Here is a 12,671-nt window from a genome sequence, read left to right as displayed (position 1 = left end):
GAAAACTTAATAAGTACTGCATGACATTCATGAGTATTAATTCTAGTGACTTGGCTGTCAAAGCACTCTTTGAAAGTCAACTTCGGTCAAGATGGAACTGTGTTTTTTTATCTTTACTCTTAAACAGATGCCACCTTGTGGAAGCAAAGCCAAATATTTGTAGCCACGTCCCTGCTCTCTAGTACTAGGAGGATGACAAGGAAAACAGTAAGACTCAGCAGCTGCCATCACCGGTCACACTGTCACACTGTGAGTCCTCCCAGGCCAGGCAGCTGCTGAAGCCAGGGCTACCTGAGGTAATGATGATCCATTTGGGCACCAAGAATTGTCTATAAACCATGCTCAAACATCACTGAAATAGTAGTTTCCCATGTAAGTTAATGCTCTTTGGAGATAATCAAATATTATTTTTCTTAACATCCTTCATGGTAGCTTTTAGCCATTGGAATTTCTCAACGGAGATACTGAAGTTTATTGCCATGATCATCGCTTACATTTTTTTAACATCTAAATTGCTCAAAATTATGTATCCTTCAACTGAAGGAAAGTATTTGTTGAATGTCTATACCAAGCACTGTGCCAGGCCTTAGGGGCACAGAGTGGATAAAATTCAGCCCCTGTCTCAAGAGGCTCACGGCCAGGTAATTGCAGCTCAAGATGTTGTGCTAGGACTAAGCACAGGATGCTATGAGGACACAGAAGAAGGGCATCTAACCCAGGGGCTGCTTCCCAGAGGGAGTTCTGTCTAATGTTGGAAGTTCCATCAATGCTAAGGGCTCTGTGAACACTTGCTGAGGGAGGAGGAGTTTGCTCCTTGCAGGCCGAGAAGAGCCCCATCAAATGCCTTCCCACTGAGTTTCCCTCACTGGTGTATTGCCCCCACTATTTGGCTCTCCACAGAGGCCCGCCCCCACCAACATGGCCACTTAGTTGAAGTAGAGCCCACAGGCTGAACGCCACAGCAGGAGAGAGTAGGAGCAGCCCCTTTCTGGCTCGTCCTGCCCTCCTCGGCCATCTCTCAGCTTCTGCTGGCCTTGTTTTCTGGCCTGTGGCCTCCATGTAGTCTCAACTCTCTAGGGCAAGGACCTGGCCCCTAGACAGGCAGCCTCCACCTCCCATAGCTGGACTCAGGCCTCATTCTCTCCGTGAAAATGCAGTCTTCACCATGGGAACTGTAAGGGAAGGAAGGGAATAAAGCTGCAAGGGAAGGGAAGAGTTAGAAGGGAAATGTAATAACTGTAAGTTGTAAATAATAATAATAATAATAATAATAATAATAACAAAATAAATATAGGGCACTGTGGGATATAGAGGAAGGAGTTGACAATTCTGCCACTGGGTTAGCAGTAGGTCCAGGGCACTTTCTGTGTGATACAATGGTCAGCTAGGCTGGAGGCTATGCTTTAACTTCTATTAATCTGAGAATTGACAGCAGTGTCCAGGTTTCCAGATGGTCAACTTCCGTCACTGTGGGTCAGTTTCTGAATGTTCTTCAGTAGCTTAGCACCCATTCCTTAGTTGCTATGATCGCATAGTGTTATATACAGCTACAGCAATACCCTTCTGCTCCATTCTTTTGGTAACTAAACCAAAAGACAAGTCTTAAACCTCGAGGTAACGCTATAGTGCCGGCCATGTTGTTTCAAAAAGAGAAAAGCCGACAGTGTGTGCGTACGTGTGTGTATGTGTATACCTGGCATTGCCAGGAGGAAAGGCAGAGGGAGGGAACGTTAGGAATAAGGGAGGTAGGCCCAAAATGTTGTCTTTTAAAAATTGAGCTTTAGAGAAAAGGGATTATACCCAGGATTAAAAAAAAAATGCACACCTACAGCATTGTTCTAAAGAAGGATCAAGCCCCGTGACCTTAATTTTATTGGTGTTATGTTCTAATCAACCAAGGAATTAAGAGATAAGAGGACATTTCAACCAATTATGGTCACATGAGGTCAGTGCCTTTTTCCAAAGTGGCAGTTTTCTGAAGGCCCAAAGAGCGTGGGTAAGTGGCTCGTCTCAGAGTGTGTCAGCAGCTCTGCCTCCACGTTGATGGAGGGAGTCATTGAATTTCTTTCCTCTGCGCTCATTCAGATCATCCCTGGAAGGCAGGAGGAGCTATTTATATAAATGTGAACTGGTGGGGGGAAGAGGTGCCACAGCTTGCTGTCTGGTCGCACGCAGGATCCTGGCACCTCTTGCTTTATCCTCGGCTGCTTCCCCACCATGTGTCAGATACCAGAGACACAAAATTATGAATAACCGAACAATTGGCTCAGCCTCTACAGGGCATGACACATGTTTTTCACGAACATTAAAATTCATTTTTTTTCAATTTGAGAGAAAATTAAACCTAGGTTCTGGCATTCATTTCCACTGGTCTTCCTCCTGGCAGCATGAATTATTTATTTCTATGATGCAGGAAAGCATAACTCTCTTGTTTGTATGTGTTGCAAACCCCATCCATTTTTAGGAAAACCTTTGCTGTCTTTACCACTCACTTGCATGGATTCCAGTTGGGAATTCAAATCTGTTCACGTTTCATTTCATTTTCTGTGTTCCCTATTCTCCAGGTTAGGTTAAAGTGTCACCTCTTCAATGTAACCTTTCCTTTGCATTTCCCGAAATGCCTAGCACCAGGCTTTCTATACAGTGGTGCTCAATAAATGCTTATTAGATAAGTGAGAGCTTCCTGGAATGTTAATATTGATTTCTCGATTAGTATTTGAAATTCTACACATTAACCACAGGAATCAGAGATGTCAACAAATATTTTCCTCACTTAATAAATATATAGATTTCCCCCTTACTATTTTTCCTTTTACTGAGTAAGCTCCAGCCACACCAGCCTTCATACTAATTCTCAAGTGTGCCAAACTTGTTCCTATGTAAAGATCAAGGCACAAAAAGGAGTGGTCCCTTTCAACATATTTTGCATTTATATGGCAATGTTCACAAAGACTGAAATATATCTTGAAAGATGCAAATCTTTTTTTCTTGGAGGAGACAGTCCTGTATGGACAATAGTCTGGTATTCTTAATCAACCTTTTGGAACAGGCATTGGCTTTGGAGTGTTAAAGATAGAAATTTCCTTACACTGTGAAAGATAAGTAAGGCAGGTAAGGTAAGGTAGGAAGACTCTATTTGGGATGATAACGTAATAGACAGTGAGACTATTGCAAATAGGGAAGAGAAATCAGGCTTAACTCCAGATCCAGCCAAGATAGCTAGGTATTTATGGCCAATGAACAGAGTAAGGGGTGGTGGTGGAAAATTGCTAAGAGGAGACATCAAAGATAGAAGGATTTTTGGTAAACGTATTTAGCAGCATTCTTGGGAAAGGCAGGCCAAGGACTTCTACATCTAAGATAGGAGTTGAGAAAATTGATCAGATATTGAGGGTGATCAAATATCAATGTTGGGATGCAGACCTGGGTGGCTCAGTCCGTTAATAATCTGACTCTTGATTTTGGCTCAGGTTCATGAGTTCAAGGTCCATGCTGTGCTCCATGCTGACAGTTCAGAACCTGCTTAGAATTCTCTCTCTCCCTCTCTCTCTCTCAAAATGAATAAACTTAAAAAAAAAAACTCTTAAAAAAATATCAAGGGTGGGGATTCCCTCTCTGCCTTAGCAGGATTCTTACTAAGACTGGACTCTGCAGACTGAGGAACAGTCCCAAGGATGAAGACTATAAACAAAAAGGCTTAGAGGAGCTTGTCAAAGTTCAGGCAAGGAGAGAGTGTTTGTCAAGAGAGACCTTCAGTCTTTCCATGGCCTATTGAGCATCACTGTGTACCGGAACAATAGAATGGAGGCATCTAATGGCTGTTTTTGAGCTGGCCACCCGCTATGGTTTAATTTGCAGATGTCTGGCTTTGTTGTTGATATATGCATAAACATATTCGTCTTGCCCCAACTCCTGGATGCAGCCAGTTTGCTTCTGTAGAAGCAATTCCATTCCTCTCATGTTATTTCAGCCATTTTTAATATTCTTCACTGCAAATATAAGTATTCCTTTTTATTCCTTTTTAAATTTTAAGCTTAAGGAAAACATAATTGCTTTTTGTTCACATTCCACAGAATGTGATTGTCATAGTTGGGGGGTCTGCGTGGGTGTAGATTAGACTGAATACAGAGAATATGTTTAAATAGATTCATGACATAGAAAGTGTACACATTTATATTATTGGACTATTTAATTCTAATACCACAACATTAGAATTAAATAGGTCTGACAATAAACAAAATATGAAGAGGCAGTGTGTAGTCTCTGCCATTCTCCCCTTTCTGAGCCTCTGTATTCCAGTGTTCCACCTAATTCTTCCATTCCATGCCCTTGGCTGACCTTCACCTTTCCGTTCAAACTGGCTTTTCTTTACAACTCTCTTCTGCATAACAGAAAGAAGAAAAGTCCTGAAGGTTCCCACTGGAGAATACTGACTTAACAGTCTACATTCTACAAGACACTTGCATTCTACAGTAGTAAATCTTAGGCAGTGTGAAATAAATTGAAGTGAAAATTTTGAGCAATTTGAGTTTTCCAGCAACCTTCAAATCATAGCTCATTGGCAACAGGTACTCTGATTCTGACTCTACTTGTGATCCTGATCATAAATACCTTTTCAGAAAGTACTTGCCAATGCCTATTTTTTTCCATTTATTCTTTTTTTTTAATATAATTTATTGTCAAGTTAGCTAACATACAGTATATATGATATGCTCTTGGCTTCAGGAGTAGATTCCCATGATTCCTCACTTACATAAAATACCCAGTGCTCACCCCAACAAGTGCTTTCCTCAATGTCCATCACCCATTTTCCCCACCTCTCCACCCCCTTCCACCCTGTTTGTTCTCTGTATTTAAAAGTCTCTTATGGTTTGCCTCCCTCTTTGTTTGTAACTATATATTTTTTTCTTTCCCTTCCCCGAGGGGTCTTCTGTTAAGTTTCTCAAATTCCACATATGAGTGAAAACTTGTGATATCTGTCTTTCTCTGATTGACTTATTTGACTTAGCGTAATACCCTCCAGTTCCATCCACATTGTTGCAAATGGCAAGATTTCATTCTTTTTCATTGCCAAGTAGTTTTCCATTGTATGTATATATATCTTCTTTATCCATTCATCAGTTGATGGACATTTGGGCTCTTTCCATAATTTGGCTATTATTGATAGCACTGCTATAAACATTGGGGTACATGTGCCCCTATGAATCAACACTCCTGTATACTTTGGATAAATTCCTAGAAGTGCTCTTGGTAGGTTGTAGGGACCTCCACACTGTTTTCCAGAGTGGCTGCACCAGTTTGCATTCCCACCAACAATGCAAGAGAGTTCCCCTTTCTCCACATCCTTGCCAACATCTGTTATTGCCTAAGTTGTTAATTTTAGCCACTCACTGGTGTGAGGTGGTATCTCAATGTGGTTTTCATTTGTGTTTCCCTGATGATGAATGATGTTGAGCATCTTTTCATGTGTCTGTTAGCCATTTGAATGTCTTCTTTGAAAAAATGTCTATTCATGACTTCTGCTCATTTCTTCACTGGATTATTTGTTTTTGGGTGTTGAGTTTGGTAAGTTCTTTATAGATTTTGGGTACTAACCCTTTATCTGATATGTCATTTGTAAATATCTTCTCCCATTCTGTTGGTTGCCTTTTCATTTTGTTGATTGGTTCCTTTGCTGTGCAGAAGCTTTTTATCCTGACGAGGTCCCATTAGTTCATTTCCTTTGCTTTTATTTCCCTGGCCTTTGAAGATGTGTCAAGTGAGAAGTGCTGTGGCCAAGGTCAAAGAGGTTGTTGCCTATTTTCTCGTCTATCATTTTGATGGTTTCCTGTCTCACATTCAGGTTTTTCATCCACTTTGAGTTTATTTTTGTGGATGGTGTAAGAGGGTGGTCCAGTTTCATTCTTCTGCATATTACTGTCCAGTTTCCCCAGCACCATTTGCTAAAGACACTGTCTTTTTTCCATTGGATACTCTTCCCTGTTTTGTCAAAGATTAGTTGGCCATACATTTGTGGGTCCAATTCTGGGTTCTCTATTCTATTCCATTGGTCTATGTGTCTGTTTTTGTGCACATACCATACTGTCTTGGTGATTACAGCTTTGTAGTACAGGCTAAAGTCTGGGATTGTGATGCCTCCAGCTTTGGTTTTCTTTTTCAACATTACTTTGGATTTATTCTTTTTCCTATTTTATTCTTTCTTTTTTGTGGAAGAATGTTATTTCCTTGGGTCAGAGCCCATGCTCTTTCATTTGTGTAACCACTACAGAGGTATCTTGTTCAATATATGTTTGAAAAACTAAGTCAAATTACAACCTGAATAAAGACCCTTATCATCTCTGTTATTCAAAAGTATCAAAAAGATAAATAATCTAAAATTGTCCTTTGGTTTGCCAGGATTTATTTTGGAGTACAAATCAGTGAGATGTTATTATTATTGCTTTAATTTTCTGAAAATATCTTGAGTACAAAATCCTAAAATGTATTTAATGTCTGTTACTATTGAGATGACTTGATATAGATGCTTAGTAAAATATTCCAATAAGGTAGAAAGAATCAGGCCTCAAGGGCAATGTGAAATCTAGGAATCAACTATAAATCACTGTAAGATATAAGATGAGAAACTAAAGTCTTACATTATATCATCCTCATTCTGTATAACCCCCTTGCTGATTATCAGTTTCAATATTCTGTGACTATTCATTTTTAAATAATTTCAGACTTCCTGAAAAGTATGAGAACAGTATTTGCATATAGCCTTCACCTAGCTTTCTCAGTTGTTAAATATTTTACATTGTCTTTATCATTCTCTCTGTCTCTCTCCTCCTTCCTGTCTCTCTCCCTTTCCCTGTTGCCAGATAGATAGATACATAAATATATATTTGTGTGTGTGTGTGGGTGTGTGTGTCCTTTATCACAAATTTACATTCTAGTTGGAGAAGAAAAGCAATAAAGACAAAATTTAATGTTTAAAAAGAGATAATTTCAGAGAGCTGTGAACAAACATATTGAGTGACACAGTAAGGTCACATACATATGTGTGTATGTATGTGTGCATGTGTCTGTCAAATATATCTCTTGTCAATTGATATGTCTCTTGAAATATACACGTCTCCTTTCTGAAGGGACATAGTACTGTATAAACAATAGGCTGGTATTCTTTGAGTCATCATTTTGAACTGGAACTTCCTCTGGAGTCACTGTATTTTCTCAGCCTATTAAGCATCATTGTTTGTACCGAAACAATAGAATAAGTGATGTCTGATGCTTATTTCTTGAGAAGATAATTCATCAGGGTTCAAGTTGTGGATGTCAGCTTTAAAATATATTAAAAGTTTTTTGAACCATTTGAGAATAAATTGCAGACATTCTGACTCTCTGCCCCTAAATAGTTCAGTGAATGGTCCCTAAGAACAAGAACATTCTCTTTCTCAATCATAGAACAATTATTAAAATCAGGAAAATACCGTTGATACAGTTACCTAATATACAGACCTCACGCACTGCCAAATGTCCCCTTTATAATGTCCTTTATAACAAGAGAGAGAGACAGAGAGAGAGAGAGAGAGAGAAAGAAAGAAAGAAAGAAAGAAAGAAAGAAAGAAAGAAAGGAAATTCTGAATACAGAAAAGTAAATGCAAATAAAATTTCTTGTCTCCACTGGATCATTTTGTATACCCCTTGAGATCCTTGTACCATACTTTTCAGTACTTCAAGTCTGAACTATTTTCTACTTCGTTGCCTATTCCACATTATTATTTTATGAAAATGGCTACTACTGTATCATATAGACCTGTATAGACCTGTGTAAAGGTCATGTTTCTTGAGGAATGCTCATTCATTTTCCTATCTATATACCACCTATACAAAGGTCATTTTCTTCCTTGGGGTGTGTGCGTTCATTTCATATTTGTTTGCAAATATTTGTGCACCATGTCATGGCTGTTACATTTTTACTGTCATAGAATTTTAGATAAGAAGCTTCAAGAAACATTTGTGCTAGAGATAAACAATGATGAATCAAACAGAAAACAGAAAACTATTTTTACCACAAGCAATACCATCCACCTTGTGTTCCTCAAGAATGATTTCACACATTAAGAAGATGTAGATAACTCAGGAAAGCGCATTTCTTTAAAATTAGCTGTAATTCCATGTTCAGTGCATGTGATAAGGAAATGAGGAAGAGACAGCTAAAATCTATATATGTGCCTATCAAAAAATTAGAAAATGCTTTCAGCCACAACACTTGGAATGTAATTAGACTATTGGGTCTCTGAGGGCATGGCTAGTAATCTTCATTTTTATGTGTCTTAATGTGGGTTTGCAGATACAGGAACTCAAGTGTATGTTGAATGAATTTTAGTGGATTAATGAATAAATGAGATTTTATGCCATTTTTCCCAGATTCAATACAAATAATTTTTGTCAGAAGTAACAACCTGAATTGCCTAGCACATAAGAACTACCAGAAGTTCTATTTCTTCTTTGAAGTCTCAATTTTAATAATGCTAAATCTGTCCCTTAATATATTTTTATAAGTTTGTACCTCTCACAAACTCCTTCTGTTAATGGCAAACTTGGTTATGGCAGTCTGACTTCTGACATTTTTAAACCATTTTGTACACGAAGTGCTATTATAGTTTTGTTCACATTTCTTCTACATTAGGTTCATAGAATATCTTGCCTGTGTGGTTATGATTTTCATTATGTTTGTACATTTTTCATTCATTATGTCTCTGAATATTTTTTCTGACTGCACTTCCCCCCAACACACACACCACCCTGACCTCAGAGCCTCCAATTATACGTATAGTAGGCCATTTGAAGTTGTCCCACAGCTAACTGAAGCTTTGTTCATTATTTTTTTCAAATTTTTTTCTGTGTTTTTTTTTTTTATTTAAAAAAAAATTTTTTAATGTTTTTATTTATTTTTGAGACAGAGAGAGACAGAGCATGAGCAGGGGAGGGGCAGAGAGAGAGGGAGACACAGAATCCAAAGCCGGCTCCAGGCTCTGAGCTGTCAGCACAGAGCCCGATGCAGGGCTCAAACTCACAGACCGTGAGATCATGACCTGAGCCAAAGTCAGACGCTTAACCAACTGAGCCACCCAGGTGCCCCTGTGTTTTTTTTTTTAACATTTATTCATTTTTGAGTGACACAGAGAAACAGAGTGTGGGGGTCGGGGGGAGAGAGACACACAGAATTGAAAGCAGGCTTCAGACTTCAAGCTGTCAGAAGAGAGCCTGATGCAGGGCTCTAACCCACAAACTGCAAGATCATGACCTGAGCTGAAGTCAGATGCTTAACCGACTGAGCCACCCAGGTGCCCCTCTTTGTGTTTCCTTTTGGTTAGTTTCTGTTGCTGTCTTTAAACTCACTTCTTTTCTTCCTGGTCCAATCAGTTTTCAATCCCATCTAATGTATTTTTTACCCTAGGTACTGTCATTTTTGTCTCTAGTGGTGAGACCTGGGTCTTTTTTATATCTCCAATATCTCTCCTTAGAATGCGCATGCTTTCTTCTCTACTTTATTGAGCATATGGAATATGGTTATAATAACTCTTAATGACCTTAATGGTCTACTAATTTTACATCTGTGTCATCTGGGTCTGTTCTTTTTCTTAAATTTTACTCTGCCCTATGGATTGTATTTTCCTGTTTCTTTTCATGTCTGGCAGATTTTTTTTAATATTATATCCAGACATTGGGAATTTTAATTTGTGAAGTGCTGAATATTTTTTAGCCCTTAAATATTTTGGGCTTTTTCAAGTTTTTTTTTGTTTGTTTGTTTGTTTGTTTGTTAAACTTCCAAGTAATTAAGTTACTTACAAATGATTTGGTTCTTTTAAGTCTTGCATTCAGTTTTTGTTGGTTCTTTCAAGACTTTATTAGGTAGGACCATAGCAATGTTTACTCTAAGGCAAGGGTCATCAAACTATAGCCTGAGGACCAAATCCTGCCCACTGTCTGTTTCCGTGTGTCTGGAGAGCACCACTCAAGCACTGAAAGCCACAAAGACAAAGCCCAGAAATCCACCTCTACTCCTAGAGCCTGCCACCCTACCAGTCACCATGCCTCACACCTGTTCAGACCTTGCATGGACAAGTTGGAGACCATACTGTTGGCAATTGCCAAGCATTAAGTGGAAGAATCTTAGTCTAGGAGTCAGAAATTTAGCAAGTCAACTCCCCTCCAGCAAGCTGCCCATGTTACAATGGGTAAACTCTCCAGAAGAGAGAAATAGCCAGGATCTGGGTATCAGAGCATAAAACTGACCAAGGCACCTACTGTCTTAGTTCAGGCTGCTATAACAAAATACCATACATAGATAGAGTGGTTTATTTAAAAAAAATTTTTTTTTTAACGTTTATTTATTTTTGAGACAGAGAGAGACACAGCATGAACGGGGGAGGGGCAGAGAGAGAGGGAGACACAGAATCGGAAGCAAGCTCCATGCTCTGAGCCATCAGCCCAGAGCCCGACGCGGGGCTTGAACTCGTGGACCGTGAGATCGTGACCTGAGCCAAAGTCGGACACTTAACCGACTGAGCCACCCAGGCGCCCCAGATAGAGTGGTTTAAACAACAAACATTTATTTCTCACAGTTTGGAGGCTGGAAAGCCCAAGAGTCAGGTGGCAGCCAATTCAGTTCCTCATTCCTGGTGAGAACCCTGTTATATACTGTAAGTTGTCTTCTTACAGTATCCTCACATAGAGAAGGAGAGCAAGATCTCTGGTGTCTTGTTATAAGGGCACTAATCCCATCATGGAGGATCCACCTTCATGACCTTATCTAAACCTAACTACTTTCTGAAGGTATCACATTGATACTTAGGGTTGGAACAAATGAATTTTGGGGGAACACAAATATTCAGCCCATAACACTACCTCTTCTTCCCACACTGGAGCCAGACCTTTCCCTGCAGACCAGTGCTCATACCAAGAATGTCTCCAGCAGGTGGCAGTTGGGCATAAAGCATGCCCACCACATAGGATGGCCCACCCTAGTCAAATGCGGAGTGGGGCGAGGAATTTACTCTTTTGTTATGTAAGTACCTACAAAATATATTTGATTGTGCCTCTTGGCCCATAAAGCCTAGAATATTTGCTATGAGCCTCTAGAAAAAATTTGTGAACCTCGATCCAGGGCTAGTTTTGCCCCACTACTCAGGCAATACCATTCTGAATACTCCATCCAGTACCTGTGTATTATAGGTTCTGACACTGGCTGTTGGAAATAGGAATTATTCCCAGTGCTGTGTGAGCTCTGAAGACTGTCGTCCTCCTTCCTTTCTGGTGGTTTTTTTTTCCCCCTTTGCCTCAGGAAGTTTCCTCCCATTGTGTGCTAATCAGTACTCAGCTGAAGACTCCAGGCAAAGGGTGCACTGATCTCTAGAACAATATCTCTCTGTACAGCTCTCTCCTTTCTGTGAGTCTCCATTCCCTGGCACTATGCCCTATGAATTCTAGTCCCCTTGGCGTTTCTGAATTCTGAACTCAGAGGTCTTTGGGCCCCAGTTTCTCCTCACTACAGCCAACAACCTGAGGTACTGGTAAGGTCCTCCCATTAGCTTCCTCCTCTCGGGGATCACTGTCCTGTGCTACCTGTTGTCCAATATCTGAAAACCATTGTTTCATATATTTTGTCTGGTTTTATATTCATTCTAGGAAGGAGGGTAAATCCATGATACCTAAAAGTGTAATTCCTGACTTCTCAAATTTGAAGAAACAAAATATCCATGGGACTTAAGCATTTGATGAGTTAAGTTCAAAGAAGATAGGAAATGGATTTTGATAGGAAAATTTCTGATAGGTTTAAGTTCTATTTTGGCAAGAAAGTAAGAGACAAGTAGAGTTTTCAGAAGGTTTCTCAAACCTGTCTAATGACAAATCAATAGTAAAAATATCCCTTGTTTTCTAGAAGGCTTTGTCAAGCAGTTATAGTCTTAATTTAATTCTGAGATATTTTTATACATTGAATATCAATAGGTCAAAGATATGGCATCTTGTTAGCCAATGCCATGAACAGGATGGTGAATTTATGTGTGGGGAAAAAGAGATGAGAAGCTTGGTTCCTGTTGCATATATTAAAAAGTTAAGGCATCACCTATTGTAGCAAAAGAGTTATTAGTGAAAGCATTGGTTCTCAACCCAGAACTTGAGATAATTCAAAGTACAGCAAATTATGTCCAAGAATGTGCTGAAACTCTTACCCCAGATTATAAAATTTAGAATTAATTTGATGCCCAAACATTGATTTTCAGAAAAAAGAACATCAAAATAATCAAGCAATTAAGCTAGAGGTTGCTTGTATAGCCCCAGAAAGCAAGAGGTACTGTTTTCTTATTCCTGACTCTATTTAGTGACATTTTTCATCCTCCCATGATTTATGAAAATGGAAATGCATCTGCGATAATAATGTAAAAATCATTTAGCTCTAGTTTTATCTGTGAGAAGGCCACTTTCCTGAAGAATGTGCGTTTCTTACCCCTAAGATGATATCCTTTTGACAGAGAAACAAACCGAACTGCTTCTCAAACTACCAGCTGAGTTCATTGTGACAGATTGCCAAGGGAAAAAGAAAGCTTATTTTCTTCTTGTCATTAATAGTTAATTGTTATTGCAGTTTCTCAGATGGGAGATGTGGGTTAGAGAAGTCATATCCATCC

At 39.3% G+C, this 12,671-nt stretch overlaps 1 protein-coding gene across 1 annotated transcript in view; it reads left to right on the top strand.

Annotated features, from left to right (window-relative positions):
- The window catches only part of PTPRR (protein tyrosine phosphatase receptor type R), a 245,787-nt gene that overhangs the window by 77,900 nt on the left and 155,216 nt on the right, over window positions 1-12,671 (top strand). The gene's annotated exons all lie outside the window — the stretch shown is intronic.

The sequence above is a fragment of the Leopardus geoffroyi genome, chromosome B4 (assembly GCF_018350155.1).
Source record: "Leopardus geoffroyi isolate Oge1 chromosome B4, O.geoffroyi_Oge1_pat1.0, whole genome shotgun sequence".
NCBI lineage: Eukaryota > Metazoa > Chordata > Mammalia > Carnivora > Felidae > Leopardus > Leopardus geoffroyi.
This window is presented reverse-complemented; position numbering and strand designations above follow the sequence as displayed.